Below are 18,742 nucleotides of genomic sequence, written 5' to 3' on the forward strand. Positions count from 1 at the left end.
GATGGGCAGGCACAGTCCTGCTTTATGGATCTAGAGGCCCCACCTGAAGGGTCTGTGGGCCAGGGCTCTGGGGACAGAACTCTGAAATCACAAATTCCGGTTAGGTTTAGCGCCAAAGATAGGGCAGGCCGGATCTGCAGTCCCTGAGTGGAGCTCTTCGGGATCTGAAATGAGGGCGAGTGTGAGGCGTTAGCTGAGCCTTTTGCCACTGGATTTTGAATATAGGATGTTCGTGGAACGTAGGGGTGGCCTCCTGGGGTCGTGGAAGATTCTCCCTCTTGGGTATTCTGCCCAGTCCCCAATAGTTTGCTGTCATTATGGTGGAAGGTAGGAGTCCTGTTTTCTGTCTCAGAGGTCCCCCCAAAACAGGGATCCCAGAGCAGGGTTTTGGGTACAGTCCCCTAGAAATCCCATTGGGTTACCATTTCGGCCTAGGGACATGGCCAGCGAGATATGAGGGCTCTAGGTCCAGCCACCGAGGGATCTACTTTGAGAACAGGGCTCAGGCTGAGGGTCACAGTGTGTGTTGGAGCCCAAGGTGGACCTCCAGAGTCAGGGTGGCCTCATAGGCCATGCAGGTTTCACAAACTCGTAGGGCGGTACACATATTCCCAGTAGCAAGGTTTCCTGCTGGTGACAGGAGGACTTCATCTGTGGACTATGTTCCCCCATATGCAGAGATTTGAGACCAGGCATCAGGGGACATGCCTAGAGACCCAGGTTTGGTAGAGATGTTGGCCTAGGGGCATGGCAGGTCCGATCTGGAGGATAGGCGGCCAACTACCAGGGTGGTTGACAGGAATTTGGGGGCTCAGACTGTGGCAGGCAGAACATTAGTGCACAGGGCGGCCTGTGAAATGGGGGTACCCTCCAGGGCCTTGCAGGTTGACCCTCATTTATGGTTTCTGTGCACCCCCCCCCAGGCCACTTTAGTCTTCTGAAAGGCAGGCAGAATGTTGTGTTGGGGCTCCAGAATTCCCAATGTGGAGGGCTTGTGCACCAGGACTCTGGGGATGGAAGACTGAAAACACAAGGTCAGGTTAGGGTTAGGGCCTTGGGCATGGCAGGCCCCTTCTGCAGAGACTGAGTCGAGATCCCTGACATCTGAAAGAAGGGCGAGTGTCAGACATCCGCTCAGGCTGGAGATTGTGTCCATGAGGGCTGCCTGATGTAGGGGTGGCCTCATGAGGACATGGAGTTTTTCTCAATCTGGAGGTTGGGTGACGCTCCAAACAGCAACGTTTTCTTCTTCGCGACATGGGGAGTGTTGTTTGATCGCTCAAGGAAACCCCGTAGGGAAGGATTCAAGAGCAGAGTCTACATATGGATGCCTGAAAACCCCACCTAGGTGAAACATTGGAACTGAGGGAGAAAGCGCGCCCTCTCTGCTGTGTCTGGGGTGAGCTACCCAGGGGGCTGAGGTGAAGAGGAATCTCATACTGAGGGTCACAATGCAGGTTTTTGTCCAGGGACACCTTCGAATGTGGCGGTGGTCTCACGGTCCATGCATGATTCTACTACCCTGATGGTTTTAAACCAAATAGCAAGGTTTTCTTCTGGGGACAGGAGGTGTTGTGTTTTGTGGTTCAGGGATCCCCCAAATTTTGGTATTTGTATACAGACCTCGGGGGACACATGCCTGAAAACCTAAACTGAGGTACAGATGATTGCTGAGGGACATGTCCAGTTCAATCTTCTCACTCTAGGGCCATCTGCATGGGTGTATGATAGAAGTAGTTGAGCAAGGTGTGTCAGACTACGTATTATTCTCCAGGGCATCCTATGCCTTTGGGGTGGCCTCAGGGGCCTTGCAGGTTTCTCCTTTTCTTGAGGTTCTTCGAAGCTCTAAAGGGCCCAGCTTCCTTCTGGAGGGTAGGCACAGTCCTGTGGTGTGGCTATGGAATACCCAGTCTGGAGGGTTTGTGGGGGAGGACTCTGGAGACAGAAGTCTGAAAACACAAACTGGGGTTAGGATTAAGGCCGAAGGTATGGAAGACCCGATATGCAGATCCTGAGGAGAGCTCTTGGTGATCGGAAATGAGCGCGAGTGTGAGGCAAAAGCCTTTGCCCGTGGAGTTTGTGTCTAGAATGGCCGTGGAATTTAGGGGTGGACTCATGGGCAAAGGGAGATCCTCCCACTTTGGGGTTCTGCACTGCTCCAAATTGCATGTTGTCATGTTTTGGGAAAGGAGGAATCCTGTTTCATGATTCAAGGGTCCCCATGAGGAGGGATTCGAGAGCAAGGCTCATTGCATGGGTGCCTGGGAACCCAACCTTCTGATACGATTTGGGCCTAAGGTAATGGCAGGCGTAAGATGGAATGGCTGTGAAATGTAGGGGTGCCCTCATAGACCATGGGAGATTGTGCCTCTTTGGGGGTATAGCACTGCTCCAAACTTCATGGTGTCATTGTTAGGGAAAGGAGGAATTCTGTTTTATCAATCAGGGCTCCCCATAAGGAAGGATTCGAGAGCAGAGCTCTGTGGATGGGTGCCTGGAAACCCACCCTTGGGATACCATTTGGGCCTGGGGCATGCCAGGCCTCACAGGTTGGATCTAGGTCAAGATACTGAGGGTGCTTAGTTGAAAACATGGCTCAGGCTGAGGGTCACAGTGCAGGTTTGTGTCCAGGGCTCCCCTCAACAGAGAGCATGGCCACACGGGCCATGCTGGTTTCTCTTACTCTGAGGGTTTCACACACACCCCAACTGCAACGATTCCTGCTGGGAGCAGAAGGACTTTCATTTTGTAGACCATGCTCCCCCAAATGCAGTGATATGAAAAGAGTCCTCTGGGGACAAGCCTTGAAACCCCGGTTGGGTAGAGATGATGGCCTAGGATCATGGCAGGTGCGATCTGGTGGATAGGTGGAGAGTTACTTGGTGGCTGACAGGTCAGGGCTCAGGCTGTGTCAGACAGAGCAATAGTGCACATGGTAGCCTATGATATTGGAGTTCCCTCACAGGCCATGCAGTTTGATCCTCAAGTGGGTTTTCTGTGTAGACTCATATGACACTTCTCTCTGGTGGGCAGGCAGAATGCTGCTTAGTGGCTCCAGAATTCCCCAGCTGAAGGGATTGTGGGCCAGAAGGGTGAGGACAGAAGTATGAAAACAGAGCTAGGGTGAGGTTCAGGGCTGAGGGCATGGCAGTTCCAATGTGCACCAGCTGATTCGAGATCTCCAGCACCTGAGTAAGGGCGAGAGTCAGATGTTCACACACGCAGGAATTTATGTCCATGATGGCCGATGAATATAGGGGTGGCCTCAAGAGGCCATGGAGGTTCTGCACGCTGGGGATTTTAAGCTGCTCCAAAGAGCAAGGTGTCCTTCTGCAGGACAGGGGGAGTCCGGTTCAATGGCTCCAGGGTCCAACATATGGAAAGATTGGATAACAGCTTTCTGCAAGAGGCCTGGAAAGCCCACTTCAGGTTAGCATGGCTGTCGAGGAACATGGCACGTTTGGTCTGCTGCCTCAAGAACGAAGTACCAAGAGGGCTAAGTTGACAGGGAGTCTCATGCGGATGGGTCACAATGCTGGTTTGTGTCCGGGGAGACTTAGGAATGTGGCGGTGGCTCAGGAGCCATGTAGGATTCTCCTACACTGAGGATTGGACCCAGCTCCCAAGAGCAAGGTTTCCTTCTGGGGACAGGAGGGGTTCTGTTGTGTGGCTCAGGGACTACATGTTGGAGCATATGTTGGTATTCCAGAATAGGCCTCTGGGCACAGATGCCTGAAATCCTAAGCTAGGGTTCGAATGGGGTCCTAGGGCCATGTCAGCATCAATCTTCTGACTCAGGGCCATTGACCTGCATGTCTACCTGGAATTAGATGCATAGGGTTTGTCAAACTACGCATTTTTGTCCAGAGCGGCCTATGAAATTGGGGTGGGCTCAAGGGCCTTGCAGGTTTATCCTAATCTGGAGGGTTTGGGCAACTGTGATGGGCAGAGTTTCCTTTGGGAGGGCAGGCCCAATCGTGCAGTGTGGCTCCAGAGGCCCCATCCTGGAGGGCATGTGGGCGAGTACTTTGGGGACAGAAATCTGTAGACACAAACTCGGGTTAGGGTTAGGGGCGAGGCGATGGCAGGCCCTATCTGCACACCCTGAGCCAGGTCCTCGGAATTTGAATTTCGGGCAGCTCGGACGCTGTAGCACAGGTTTTTCTGTCTGAATTGTGTATCTAGGGTATCCACAGAATGTATGGGTGGCCGCATAAGGATGGGAGGTTCTCCCTGTCTGGGGATTCTGCCCAGCTCCCAAGACTTTGGTGTATTTCTGAGGGAAGAATAGAGTGTTCTTTTTCGTCACACGGGTCCCGCTCAAAAAGGGATGCCAGAGATGGATTCTGGGTCCGGGTGCCCTAGAGAACCCCACTGAGGGTTAGGAATTGGGCCTAGGGGCATGGCAGGCTCGCTCGACATGCTCCTGGTCCAGCTCCAGAGTGGACTTGTTTGAAAGCGGCTCAGGCTGAGGGTCACAATGCCTGTTTGTGCCCAGGGCAGCCCTGCTGAGTGGCCGTGGTCTAATGGGCCATGCAGCTGACTCCTACTCTTAGGGTTGGACAACCCTCCCAACAGCCAGGTTTCCTGCCATGGGGAAGGACATGTACTCTTTTGTGCTTCAGGTTCCCCATAGTCAGGGATTTGAGCTAAGTTCTGGGGACAGATGTCTGAATACCCAGGTTGGGTAGAGATGACGGCCTCAGTTGACGGGAGGTCCCACCTGCAGGATACGGAGCCCGCTATCTGGGTGGCTGACAGGAGGTCGGGGCTCAGGCTGTGTCAGACAGAGCGTTAGTGCGCAGGGCAGCCTATGATATTGGGCTGTTGTCTAGGGCCGTGCAGGAGGATCCTCATGTGGGGTTTTGGGGCAGACCAATAGGGCACCTCTTCTTTCTGGTGGGCAAGCAGAAGGCTGTGTTGTGGCTCCAGAATTCCCAGTCTGGAGCTCTTGCGGGCCAGGAGTGTGAGGATAGAAGTCTGAAAATAGAAGCTACAGTTCAGTTCGGTGCCTAGCACAAAGCAGTTCCAATGTTAAGTGACTGATTGGAGATCTCCAACACCTGAGTAAGGGCGAGTGTCAGATGTTCGCTCATGCTGGAGTTTGTGTCCATGATAGCCGATGAATGGAGGGCCAAGAGGCCATGGAGGTTTTCCCACCCTGGGCCTTATGAGCTGCTCCAAACAGCAACATGTCCTTCTGCGGGAATGGGGGAGTTAGGTTGAATGGTTCCAGGGTCCCCCATATGGAAAGTTTGGGTCTTTCTGATGGCTCTGGGGTGAAGTTCCAAGGGTGCTGAGTGCACTGGGGTTCTCAGGCTGACGCATCACAGTGCTGGTTGGTGTCCAGGGAGACCTTAGAGTGTGGCGGTGACTCAGGGGCCATGCAAGATTCTCCTACCCTGAAGATTGGACGCAGCTCCCAAGAGTGAGGTTTCCTTCTGGGGACAGGAGGGGTTCTGTTGTGTGGCTCAGGGACCACATGTTGGAGCATATGTTGGTATTCCAGAAAAGGCCTCTGGGGACAGGATCCTGAAATCCTAAGCTAGGGTTCGAATGGGGTCCTAGGACCATGTCAACTTCAATCTTCTGACTCAGGGCCATTGACCTGCATGGAGGTAGATGCTCAGGGTGTGTCAGAGTGCACATTTTTGTCCAGAGCGGCCTACGAAATTGGGGTGGGCTCAGGGGCCTTGCAGGTTTCTCCTAATCTGGAGGATTTGGTCAACTGTGAAAGGCAGAGTTTCCTTCAGGAGGGTAGGCCCAGTCCTCTGTTCTGACTCCAGAAGCCCCATCCTTTAGGGCATGTGGGCCAAGTCTTTGGGGACAGAAGTCAGCAGACACAATCTAAGGTTACGGGCGAGGTGATGGCAGCCCCTATCTGTCCTCAGGTCAGCTCCTCAGAATTTGAAATTTGGGTGGCTGGGAGGCAGTAGTGCAGGCTTTTCTGTCTGAATTGTGTGTCTTGGATGGCCCCAGAATGTAGGGGTGGCCTCCTGGGGACGTGGGAGATTCTTCCTCTTTGGGGATTCTCCCCGGCTCCGAAGAGTTTGGTGACTTTCTCGGGAATGGAAGAGTGCTCTTTTCTGTCACAGGTTCCCACCCAAACCGGGGATTCCAGAGATGAGATCTGGGTTCGGGTGCCTGGGGAACCCCACCGAGAGTTAGGGATTGGGCCTAGGAGCATGGCAGGCCCACTCTGTGGACTCCTGGTCCAGCTCCCAAGGGGGCTTGTTTGAAAGCAGACTCAGGCTGGGGGTCACAATGCCTGTGTTTGCCCAGGGCGGCCCACCTGAGTGGGCGTGGTCTCATGGGCCATGCAGCTGGCTCCCAGTCAGAGGGTGGGAAACCCATTTCAATGGGCAGGTTTTCTGTCATGGGGAAGGACGAGTACTCTTTTGTGCTTTAGATTCCCCCTCAGGCAGGGATTTGAGCTAAGATCTGGGGACAGATGCCTGAATACCCAGGTTGGGTAGAGAAGACGACCTTGGGTCATGGCAGGTACCATCTTCTGTATCTGTGGCCAGCTATCTGGGTGGCTGACAGGAGGTCGGGGCTCAGGCTGTGTCATACAGAGCATTAGTGCACAGGACGTTCTATGATATTGGGTGCCGTCCAAAGTGGTGCAGGTGGATCCTCATTTGGGGTTTCTGGGCAGACCCATGTGGCACTTCTTATTTCTGGTAGGCAGGCAGAAGGCTGCACTGTGGCTCCAGAATTCCCCATCTGGAGGACTTGCGGGCCAGGAGTTTGAGGACTGTAGTCTGAAAACACAAGCTACGGTTCAGTTCAGTGCAGAGCGCATGGCAGTTCCAATGTGCAACGGCAGATTTGAGATCTCCAGCACCTGAGTAAGGGCAAGAGTCAGATGTCTGCTCACGCTGGAGTTTGTGTCCATGATGGCCAATGAATGGAGGGGTGGCCTCAAGAGGTCGTGGAGATTTTCCAACTCTGGGACTTGTGATCTGCTCCAAACAGCAACGTGTCATTCTGGGGGCCAGGGGGAGTCCGGTTTGATGGCTCCAGTTTCCCTCATATGGAAAGAATGGATAGCAGAGCTCTCTACATGGATGCCTGGAAAGCCCACCTCGTGTTACCATTACAGCAGAGGAACATGGGAATTTCTATCTCCTGGCTCTAGGGCGATGTGCCAAGGTGGATGAGTTTACAGGGGGTCTCATGCTGATGGGTCACAATGATGGTTTGTGTCCAGGGAGACCTTAGAATGTGGTGGTGGCTCAGGGACCCTGCAGGATTCTCCGACCTGGAGGGGTTTACACAGCTACAAACAGCAAGCTTCCCATGTGGAGATGAGAGGTGTTCTGATTTTTGCCTTCCGAAACCCCCATATGCTTGTATTCATAAACTGGTCTCTGAGAAGTGATAGCTGGAAACCAAAGCTAGGGTTCATTTTAGTGCCTAGGGGCAAGTCTGGTTCATTGTTTTGTCTCTGAGGACAGAGTGTAATACATTGGCTCAGACTGGAGTTTGCTACTATGATGGGCCCTGAATGAAGGGGTGCCTCATGAGGCCATGGAGGTTTTCCCACTCTTCCGGTTGTGAGATGCTCCAACCCGCAATGTTTCCTTCTGTTATGCAGGCAAGTCCTTTAGGACGGCTCAAGGCTGCCCAATACGGAAAGATTCGAGAGCAAGGCTCTAAGGATGGATGCCTGGAAAACCCACATCGAATTCCCATTGGCTCCTAGGGACAAGGCAGATTCGATCTGCTGGCTCTGGTGCGAGCTGCCCAGGGGGCTGAGTTGAAATGGACTCTCCTGAGGATGGATCATAATGTGGGTTTGTGTCCATGGAGCTCTTGGAATATGGCGGTGACTCAAGGGACCTGCAGGATTCTCCTACCCGGAGGGTTTGACACAGCTCCACATAGTAAGGTTCACATCTAGAGACGAGAGGTTTTCTGTTTTGTGCCTCAGGAAACCCCCATATGCTGGTATTCGAAACCATGCCTCTGAGGAGAGATGCCTGCAAACCTATGCTAGGGTTCAACTTAGGTCCTAGTGGCCTGTCTGGTTCAATCTTCTGTCTCTGGGGATATCTGTCTGCGTGTCTGAGTGGAGGTGGTTGTTCTGGTTGTGTTAGAAAGTGTCTTTTGGTCCAGGGCACACTACTCAATTGGGATGTCCTCGAGGGCCTTCTAGGTTTCTCCTGATCTGTAGCATTTTGGCCATTGTAATGGGCAAAGTTTCCTTCAAGAGGGCCGGCATAGTCCTGCAGTGTGGCTCCTGAGGCCCCAGCCTGGAGGGTGTGTGGGTCAGGGCTATGGAGACAGAATTCTGAAAACACAAACTCTGGGTAAGTTTTGGTCTGAGTTTATGGCAAGCTCGATCTACCGACCGTGAGGGGAGCTCCTCAGTTAAGACACAGGGGCAAGTGTGAGGAGGTAGGTCAGGCTTTTGTCTCTGTATTTTGTGTCAAGGATGGCCATGGAATTGAGGTGTAGCCTCATGGGCCTTGGACGATTCTCCCTCTCTGGGGATTTGGCCTGGCTCCCATGAGTTTGAGGTCATTCTGTGGGAAGGGCAGAATCCTGTTTTCTGTTCAGGGGTCCCTCCAAAAGAGCAATTCCCCAGTTGCGGCCCCAGTTGCAGGTGACCTGGAAAACAACATTTTTGGATAGGATGGGGCCTCGGGGCATGGCAAGCCCGTTATACACGCTCTTGGTCCACTACTGAGAGGCCTCATTTGAAAACATGGCTCAGGCTGAGGGTTGTAATGTGTGTTTGTGCCCAAGCTGGCCCTCAAGCATGGGCAGGTCTCATGGGCCATTGTAGGTTTCTCCTACTCTGAGGGGTTGACATTGACACCCATCCCAACAGCAAGGGTTCTTGCCATGGGGGAGGAGGAGTTCTGTTTTGAGCATCAGGTTCCCTCATATGCAGAGATTTGAGAGAAGGTCTAGGGACAGATGCATGAAAACGCAGGTTGGGAATATAGGATGGCCGAGTGCCATGGTGGGCCTGATTTGCTGCATATGTGGCCAGCTGTCTGGGTGTCTGACGGGAGGTCTGGTCTCAGGCTGTGACAGACAGAGCATAAGTGTACAGGGCAGGCTAGGAATTTGGGGTGCACTCAAGGGCCGTGCAGGTGGATCCCCATTTGTGGTTTCTCGGCAGCCCCATAGGGCACTTTTTCTCTTCTGGTGTTCAGGCAGAGTGTTGTGTTGTGGCTCCAGAATTCCCAATCTGGAGAGCGTGTGGGCCATGAGTGTGAGGACTGAAGACGGAAAACACAAGCTAGGGTTACGTTTCTGGCCGAGGTCACGACAGGCCCACTCTGCAGACTCTGAATCGAGATCTCCTGCATCTGAAGTCAGAGCAAGGATCAGACGTTGGCTCAGGCTGGAGTCTGCAACCATGATGGTCCCTGAATTGAGGGGTGGCCTCAAGATGCCATGGAGTTTTTCCCACGCTGGGGGGTTGTGAGCTGCTCCAAACAGCAAGGTTTCCTTCTGCAGGACAGGCGAGTCCTGTTGGGTGTCTCAAGGCTGCCCCATATGGAAAGATTCCAGAGCACGACTCTAAGGATGGTTGCCTGGAAACCCCTCCTCACATTCCCATTGGCTCCTAGGATCAAGGCATATTCAATCTGCTGGCTCTGGGGCGAGCTCCGCAGGGGGTTGAGTTTAAATGGACTCTCATGCTGATGGGTCATAATGCAGGTTTGTGTTCATGGAGACCCTGGAAAGTGGCGGTGACTCAGGGACCATGCCGGGTTCTCCTACTCTACAAGTTTGACACTCATCCCAACAGCAAAGTTTCCTGCCTTGGGGAAGGAGGAGTCTTCTTTTGTGCATCATGTTCCCCCATAGGCAGGTCTTGAGATAAGGTCTGGGGACAGATTCCTGAATACCCAGGTTGGGTAGAGGTGACGTCCTCGTGCCATGGCAGGTTCCATCTACTGGATATGCGGCCAGCTATGTGGGTGGCTGACAGAAGTTAGGGCTCAGGCTTTGTCAGACTGAGGATTAGTGCACAGGGCAGCCTATGAAATTGGGTGCTGTCGAGGGCCATACAGGTTGATCCTCATGTGGGGTATCTGGGCAGCCCCATAGGGCACTTCTTCTTTCCAACGGGCATGTGGTATCCTGTCTTTTGGCTCTCGAATTCCCAATCTGGAGGTCTTCTTGGCCAGGAGTGTGAGGACGGGAGTCTGAAAACAGAAGCTAGGGTTAGGTTCCGGGCCGAGGGCATGTCATTTCCAATGTGCAGCGGCTGATTTGAGATCTCAAGCACATGAGTAATTGTGAGTGGCAGTGGTTCATCCATGTTGGAGTTTGTGTTCATGATGGCCCACTAATGGAGGAGTGTCCTCATGAGGCCATGGAGGTTTTCCCATGCTAGGGCTTGTGAGCAGCTCCAAACAGCAAGATTTCATTCTGTGGGACAGGCTGAGTCCTGTTTGATGGCTCCAGGGTCCCCCATATGGAAAGATTGGAGGGCAGAGCTCTAGGCATGGATTCCTGGAAAGCCCTTCTCACATCAGGATTGCAGCCTAGGAACATGAACGGTTCAATCTGGTGGCTCTGGGGCTAAGTACCAAGGGGGCTGAATTGACATGGAGTCTCATTCTTATGGGTCACAATGCTGGTTTGTGTCCAGGAAGACCTTGGTATGTGGATGGTGGCTCAGGGGCCATATAGGATTCTTCTATACTGAGGGTTTGACACAGCTCCCAAGAGCAAGGATTCCTTCTGAGGACAGGAGGTATTCTGTTTTGTGGCTCAGGGAGCACATTTTAGACCATATGTTGGTATTTGAGAACAGGCCTCTGGGGACAAATGCCTGAAAACCCAAGCTACGGGTCTGATTAGGTCCTAGGGGCATGTCAGTGTAAATCTACTGACTCTAGGCCCAATTACCCAGGTGTCTGCCTGGAGGTGGTTGCTCAAGTTTCACAGTGCGAATTTTTGTCCGGAACGGCCTAGGAAATTGGGGAGGACTCAGGGTTCTTGCAGGTTTCTCCTAATCTGGAGGGTTTGGTCAACTGTGACAGGCAGCATTTCCTTTGGGAGGGCAGGCAAAGTCCTGTGGTGTGGTTGCAGACGTCCATGGTGGAGGGCAGGAGGGGCCAGATCTTTGGAGACAGAAGTCTGCAAACACAAACTAAGGTTACGGTTAAGAGCGAGGTGATGGCAGGCCCGATCTGCAGACTCTGAGGGAGCTCCACGGGATCTGAAATAAGGGCGAGTGGGAGGCCGTTCCTCAGGCTTTTGTCTCTGGATTGTGTATCAAGGATGGCCACGGAATGTAGGGGTGTACTCATTGGGCCTTGGAAGATTCTCCCTTTCTGGGGATTATGCCCAGCGCCCAAGTGTTTGGTGTCATTCTGTGGGTTGGGAAGAGTCCTGGTTTCCATCTCAGGTTCCCCCCAAAACAGGGATTCCAGAGATGGGCTTTGGGTCCAGGTGATTGGTAAACCCCCTGGATGGATAGTATTTGGGCCTAGGTATAGGGTAGGCCAGTATTGGGCTCCTGGTCCAGTTCCCGAGGGGTTTGTTTGAAAGCGGGCACAGGCTGAGTGTCACTATGCCTGTTGGTGGGCGTGGTCTCAAGGGCCATGCAACTGGCTCCCACTCTGAGGGTTGGACACCAATCCCAACATCCAGGTTTCCTGCCATGGGGAATGAGGAGTACCTGTTTGTGCTTCAGGTTCACCCATAGGCAGGGATTTGAGCTAAGGTCTGGGGACAGATGCCTGAAAAACAAGGTTGGGTAGAGATGACGACCTTGGGCTATGGCAGGTCCCATCTTCTGGATATGTGGCTAGCTATCTGGGTGGCTAACAGGATGTCGGGGCTCAGGCTGTGTGAGACAGAACATTAGTGCACAGGGCGGCCTATGAAATTTTGGTGCCCTTGAGGGCTGTGCAAGTTGATCCTCATTTGAGTTTTCTGTGCAGTCTCATATGCCAATTTTGCCTTCTGAAAGGCAGGCAGAGTGCTGTGTTGGGGCTCCAGAATTCCCAATCTGGAGGGCATGTGCAGCAGGACTCTAGGACATGGCAGGCCCACCCTGGGGAGGTTGATGTGAAATCACCGGCATCTAATATAGGGCCAAGTGTCAGACGTCTGCTCAGGTTGGAGTTTTTGTTCATGCGGGCGGGTGGCCTCATGAGGCCATGGAATTTTCCCAGTCTCAGGGTTGGACAGCTCCAACCAGCAAGGTTTCCATCCTTGACAGGGGGAGTGCTGTTTGATGGCTCAATGCTCCCCCGTATGGAAAGATTCAAGAGCAGGCTCTACATATGGATGCCTGAAAAACCCACCTAGGGTTCCCATTAGAGACGAGAGACATGGCAGGTCCTATCTGCTGGCTCTGGGGTGAGCTACCCAGGGGGCTGAGTTGAGGGTCACAATGCGGTTTGTATCCAGGGTGACCTTCGAATGTGGCATTGGCCTCAGGGGCCATTCAGGATTCTAGTATCCTGAGGTTTTGACACAGTTCCAAATAGCAAGGTTTCCTTCTGGAGAGAGGAGGTATTGTGTTCTGTATCTCTGGTTGCCCCAGCTGTTGGTATTCAAGAGAAGGTCTCTGGGGACACATGCCTGACAACCTAAGAGGGTACAGATTAGAGCCTAGCATCTGTCAGGCTCAATCTTCTCTCTCTGGGGCCATCTATCTGGGTGTCTGACGAGAGGTTGTTGCTTAGGATGTGTCAGATGTGCATTTTTGTCCAGAGCATCCTATGAAATTGAGGTGGCCTCAGGGTCCTTGCAGGTTTCTCCTATTCTTGAGGTTTCTTGAAGCTCTAAGGGACTCAGCTTCCTTCTGGAGGGCAGGCACAGTCCTCTGATGTGGCTATGGAATACCCAGGCTGGAGGGTTTGTGGGGCAGGACTCTGGGGACAGAAGTCTGAAAACGGCGACTAGGGTTAGGTAAGCCCTATCTACGGACACTGAGGCAAGCCACACAGGATCTGAAATTAGGGCAAGTGTGAAGTGTAATCTCAGGCTTTTGCCTCTGGTTTTTGTGTCTAGCATAGCCGAGCAATGTAGGGGTTTCATCATGTGGCCATGGGGATTCTCCCTCTTTGAGGGTTTTGCACTGCTCCAAATAGCATGGTGTCACTGTTGGGGGAGAAGGTATCCTGTTTTCTGATTCAGCCGTCCATATTAGGAGGGCTTGGAGAGCAGGGCTCTGTGTATGGGTGTCTAGAAACCCAAACTTGGGTTAGGATTTGGGTCTAGGCTCACGAAGGCCTCAAATGCTAGCTCTAGTTCAAGCTATTAATGGGGCTTAGTTGAAAATGTAGCTCAATGCAGGTGTGTGCCCAGGGTGCCCCTCAACCACGGGCGGGCCCTGGTGGTCCATGCAGGTTTCTCGTACTCTGAAGTTTACACACATCCCAATAGTCAGTTTTCCTGCTGGGGATAGGAGAATTTCATTTCCTGGATCATGTTCCTCCCTATGCAGGGATTTTAGACTAGGCCTCTGTGGACATGCCTATGAACCCAGGTTCGGTAGAGATGATGGCCTAGAGGCGTGGCAGGTCTGATCTGGTGGATAGATGGCCATCTACCTGGGTGGCTGACAGGAGGTCAGGGCTCGGGCTGTGGCAGACAGAACATTAGTGCACAGGGCGGCTGGTGAAATTTCAGTGCCATGGAGGGCTGTGCAGGTTGATCCTCATTTGGGTGTTTGGTGCCATCCCATAGGCCACTTTTTGCCTTTTGAAAGCAGGCAGCATGCTGTGTTGGGGCTCCAGAATTCGCAGTGTGGTGGGCTTGTGCACAAGGCCACTGGAGATGGAAGACTGAAAACACAAGCTAGGGTTAGGGTTGGGGCCTAGGGTACAGCAGGACCAATTTGCAGAAGCTGAGGCCAGATCACAGGCATCTGAAATAAGGGTGAGTGTCAGATGGCCGCTCAGGCTGGAGTTTGTGTCCATGAGGGCCGCCTGATGTAAGGATGGCCTCATGAAGACATGGAAGTTTTCCCAAGCTGGGGGTTGGGCACAGCTCCAAATAGCAAGGTTGCCTTCTTCGGGACAGGGAGAGTGCTGTTTGATGGCTCAAGAGCCCCCGTATGGAAAGATTCGAGAGCAGAGTCTATGTATGGATGCCTGAAAATGTCACCTAGGGTTCCCATTGGTGCCGAGGGACATGGCAGGTCCAATCTTCTGGCTCTGGGGCAAGCTACCCAGGGGACTGAGTTGAAAACGAGTCTGATGCTGAGGGTCACAATGCGGGTTTCTGTTCAGGGCGACCTTCAAATGTGGCAGTGGCCTCAGAGGCCATGCAGGATTCTACTACCCTGAGGTTTTGATAGAGCTCCAAATAGTAATGTTTCCTTCTGGGAATTGGAGGTGTTGTCCTCTGTGGCTCAGGGATCCTGCAAATGTTGGTATTCGAGACCAGGCCTCTGGGGACAGATGTCTGAAAAGCTAAGCAAGGGTTCAGATTAGAGCTTAGGAGCATATCAGCTTCAGTGTTCTGTCTCTGGGGCCATCTGCATGGGTGTCTGACAGGAGGTTATTGCTCAGGGTGTGTCAGACTGTGCATTTTTGTCCAGGGCATCCTACAAAATCGGGATGGCCTTAGGGGCTTGCAGGTTTCTCCTAAACTTGAGGTTTCTTGAAGCTCTGTAGGGCCCAGCTTCCCTCTGGAGTCCAGACAGATTTCTGTTGTGTGGCTATGTCATACCCAGCCTGGAGGGTTTATGGGGCAGGAGTCTGGGGACAGAAGTATGAAAGCACCAACTGAGGTTAGGATTAGTGCTAAGGGTATGGCAGACCCGATCTGTTGACCCTGTGGTGAGCTCCGAGGGATGTTACATTAGTGTGGGCATGAAGCAGAAGCTCAGGCTTTTACCTCTGGTTTTGGTGTCTAGGAAGGCCACAGAACATAGGGGTGGCTTTATGGGGCCAGGGAAGATCTTCCCTCTTTAGGGGTTTTGCACAACTCCAAATTGCATGGAGTCATTGTTGGGGAGAGAAGGAATCATGATATCTGTTTCAGTAGTCCCCATAAGGAGGGATTCAAGAGCTGGGCTTTGTGTATGGGTGTCTGGAATCCCAAAATTGGGTTAGGATTTGGGCCTAGGGTCATGAAGGCCTAGGGGCATGGCAGGTCCAATCTGGTGGTTAGGCGAGCAGCTACCTGAGTGGCTGAGAGAAGGTTGTAACTCAGGGTATGGCAGACAGAACACTATTGCACAGGGTGGCCTATCTTCATTTGTGGGTTTGTGAAACCCCATAGGGCACTTTATCCTTCTGGTGGGCAAGCAGAGTGCTGCATTGTGGTTCCTGAATTCCCAGTCTGGAGTGCTTGTGCGCCAGGAGTATGAGGACTGAAGTCTGAAAACACAAGCTAAGGTTACTTTCAGGGTAGATGGCTCAGCAGCCCCAATCTGCAGAGGCTGAAGCGAGATCTCCAGCACCTGAAGTAAGGGCAAGAGCCAGGCATTTGCTCAGGCTGGAGTTTGTGTCCATCATGGCCACTGAATGGATCAGTGGCCTCATGAGGCCATGGAGTTTTCCCAATCTGGGGGTTGTTTGTTGCTGCAAACAGCAAGGTTTCCTCCTGCGGGACAGGTGGAGTCCTGTTTGATAGCTCAAGTGTCCCCTTATGGAAAAATTTGAGAGCAGGACTCTATTTTTGGATGCCTGGAAACCCCACCTCGAATTTTCATTGGGACCTAGGAACAAGACAGTTTGGATCTCCTGGCTCTGGGGCTAGACACCACCCAGCTCCCAATAGTTTGGTGTCGTTCTGGGGGATGTTAGTCTCCCTTTTTTCTGTCTCAGTGGTCCCCTAAGAAGAGGGATTCCAAAACCGGGCTCTGGGTATGGGCGCCTGGAAAACTCTACCTTGGATTAGGATTTGGGCCTAGGAGAAGGGCAAGCACGATATATGGGCACATGTTCTGGCTACTGAGGGCCTTATTTGAAATGGGGGTTCAGGCTGAGGGTCACAGTGTGTGTTTGTGCCAAGGCAGCCCTCAAGAGTGTCGAGGCCTCATTGATCATGCAGGTTTCCTCTGCTCTGAGGGTTTTACACCCTTCCAAACAGCAGGGTTTCCTGCCATGGGGAAGAAGGAGTTCTGTTTTCTGCATTAGGTTCCTCCATATGCAGGCATCTGAGATAAGGTCTAGGGACAGATGCCTGAAAACCAAGGCTGGGTAGAGATGATGGCCTAAGGCCATGGCAAGTTCATTCTGCTGCATATGTGGCCAGCTGTCTGGGTTGCTGATGGGAGGCCTTGGCTCATTTTGTGTCATACAGAGCAGTAGTACACAGGGAGGCCTATGGTATTGGGGTGTCATTGAGGGCTGTGCAGGTTCATCCTCATTTGGGGTATTTGGGCAACCCTATAGGGCAGTTTTTCATCTGCTGGGCAGGCAGAGTGCTGCGTTGTGGCTCCAAAATTAGTATGCAGATTGTTATTTCTATTGGGAGGACTACTTGATTGTCTACTTCTAATTGTCATTGTTCTCCAGGTTTTAGCTCTTGAGTTGGGTTAATATAGGAGTCAAAGTTTAGGTCTTCATAATCTGTGTACTCATAACTTCAGTATCATTGGTGACCCATAGTTTTTGTAGTCAAGGAAGGATTATTGATCTCATCTATTATATAGAGGATTCGTTGTGAAGGTAAAGCAAATAAAATTAAAATGATAGCAGGTAGGATAGTTCATACCATTTCAACTTCTTGAGCATGTATAGTCCTGGTATGTGTTAGTTTAGTTGTTAGTATTAATGAAATGATGTAGAGAACAAGAGAGCTGATTAAGAATATGATTATTAATGTATGGTCATGGAAGTGTAATGGTTCTTCTATAATAGGGGAGGTTGCATCTTGAAGGCCTATTTGGAAAGGGTACACCATAGATATATAAAGGACTTCCACCTATAATTTGACTTTGACAAAGTCATGTAATTTTTACTAATATTTCTTTATTGAAAAGGACATAGTGGTTATGATACTGGCTTAAAACCAATTCTAGGGGGTTCGATTCCTTCCTTCCTTTGGTAGTACATAGGTTGGCTCATCGAATGTGTGATATGGAGGAGGGCATCCATGTAATAATTCAATGTTTGTTGAAGTAAGTTCTCCTATTATCACCTCTTGTTTGGATGCGAAGACCTCTCAGATTATGAAGATTATTAATATTACTGCCCTTAATGAGATAAATGAACCCATGGAAGACATCATGTTTCATGTTGTATAATCATCTGGATAATCAGAGTATCATCGAGGTATTCCTGATAGACCTAGGAAATGTTGAAGAAAGAATGTTATATTTATTTCTACGAATGTAATTGTAAAGTAGATTTTTGCTCAAATATCATTTAGTGTGTAACCTGTGAACAGTGGGAATCAATGGACAAACCCGCCTATGATTGCAAACACTGCCCCCACTGAAAAGACATAATGGAAGTGTGCTGCAATGTAGTATGTGTCATGAAGAACAATATCTAATGATGAGTTTGATAACATAATACCTGTTAAACCGCCCACTGTGAAGAGAAAAATAAACCCCAGTGCTCATAATATAGCTGGTGATCATTTAATATTCCCCGGTGTAGAGTAGCCAGTCAGTTAAATACTTTTACTCCCACTGGAATTGCAATGATTATAGTAGCTGAGGTGAAGTATGCTCGTGTGCTGACGTCCATTCCTACGATAAACATGAGGTGGGCTCATACAATAAATCCTAAGTAACTGATAGCTATCATTGCTCAGGCTATTCCTATGTAGCTGAATGTTGGTTTTTTTTTTTTTTCCCCTGGGTAATAGGTTATAACATGTGAGATAATTCCAAATCCTGGTAGAATTAGAATATATATTTTGGGATGTTCGAAAAATCAGAATAGGTATTGATGCAGAATAGGGTTTCCTCCTCCAGCTGGGTCAAAGAAGGTAGTATTTAGATTTCAGTCTGTGAGTAGTATGGTAATACTGACTGCTAGAACTGGTAATGTTAAGAGTAGAAGTACAGCTGTGACCAGGACAGATCATACAAATAGAGGAGTTTGATATTGTGATATTGCAGAGGGGTTTATGTTGATAATGATAGTAATAAAGTTAATGGTTCCTAGGATGGATGAGACATCTGCTAGGTGTAGGGAGAAGATTATTATGTCTTCGGATGCTCCTGCATGTGTTAAATTTCCTGCTAGAGGAGGGTACACAGTTCATCCTGTTCCTGCACCTGCTTCTACCATGGAAGAAGCTGGACGGAGAAGAAAGGAGGGGGGCAGAAGTCAAAAGCTTATATTATTTATTCTTGGAAATGCTGTGTAGGGTGTGCCAATTATTAAGGGTACTAATCAGTTTCTGTATCCTCCAATCATAATTGCCATTACTATAAAGAAAACACTATAAAGAATTATAATGGCTTACAATTACGTTGTAGATTTGGTCATCTAGTAGAGCACTTGGTTGGCCCAATTCAGCACAGATTAATAGGCTAAGAGCAGTGCCTACCATTCCGGCTCATGCACCAAATAAAAGGTAAAGGATCTTTATGATTTGTGGAGAATAATTATGGCTTTATGAACATAGGTAAAATGGCCGATAAAGGCATTAGACTGCAAATTGAAGAGTAGGGGTTTGAGTCCTCTTTTCGCCAATCTCTGTGGTGAAGTATCACATTGAATTGCAAATTCAAAGAAGCAGCTGCAACCCTGCCAGGGCTTCCCCCACCTTTTTTTCCCTTTGCAGCCAAAGGAGTTGATTGAAGCCAGTTGACTAGGGTATTTAGCAGCTACCTAAAGTT

At 50.8% G+C, this 18,742-nt stretch overlaps 1 pseudogene; it reads right to left on the minus strand.

Annotated features, from left to right (window-relative positions):
* Positions 1 to 16,962: 16,962 nt before the first annotated feature.
* LOC123938350 lies at positions 16,963 to 18,526 on the minus strand (annotated as a pseudogene).
* Positions 18,527 to 18,742: the final 216 nt, after the last annotated feature.

Source organism: Meles meles, chromosome 3 (genome assembly GCF_922984935.1).
Source record: "Meles meles chromosome 3, mMelMel3.1 paternal haplotype, whole genome shotgun sequence".
In the NCBI taxonomy this organism is placed as follows: domain Eukaryota; kingdom Metazoa; phylum Chordata; class Mammalia; order Carnivora; family Mustelidae; genus Meles; species Meles meles.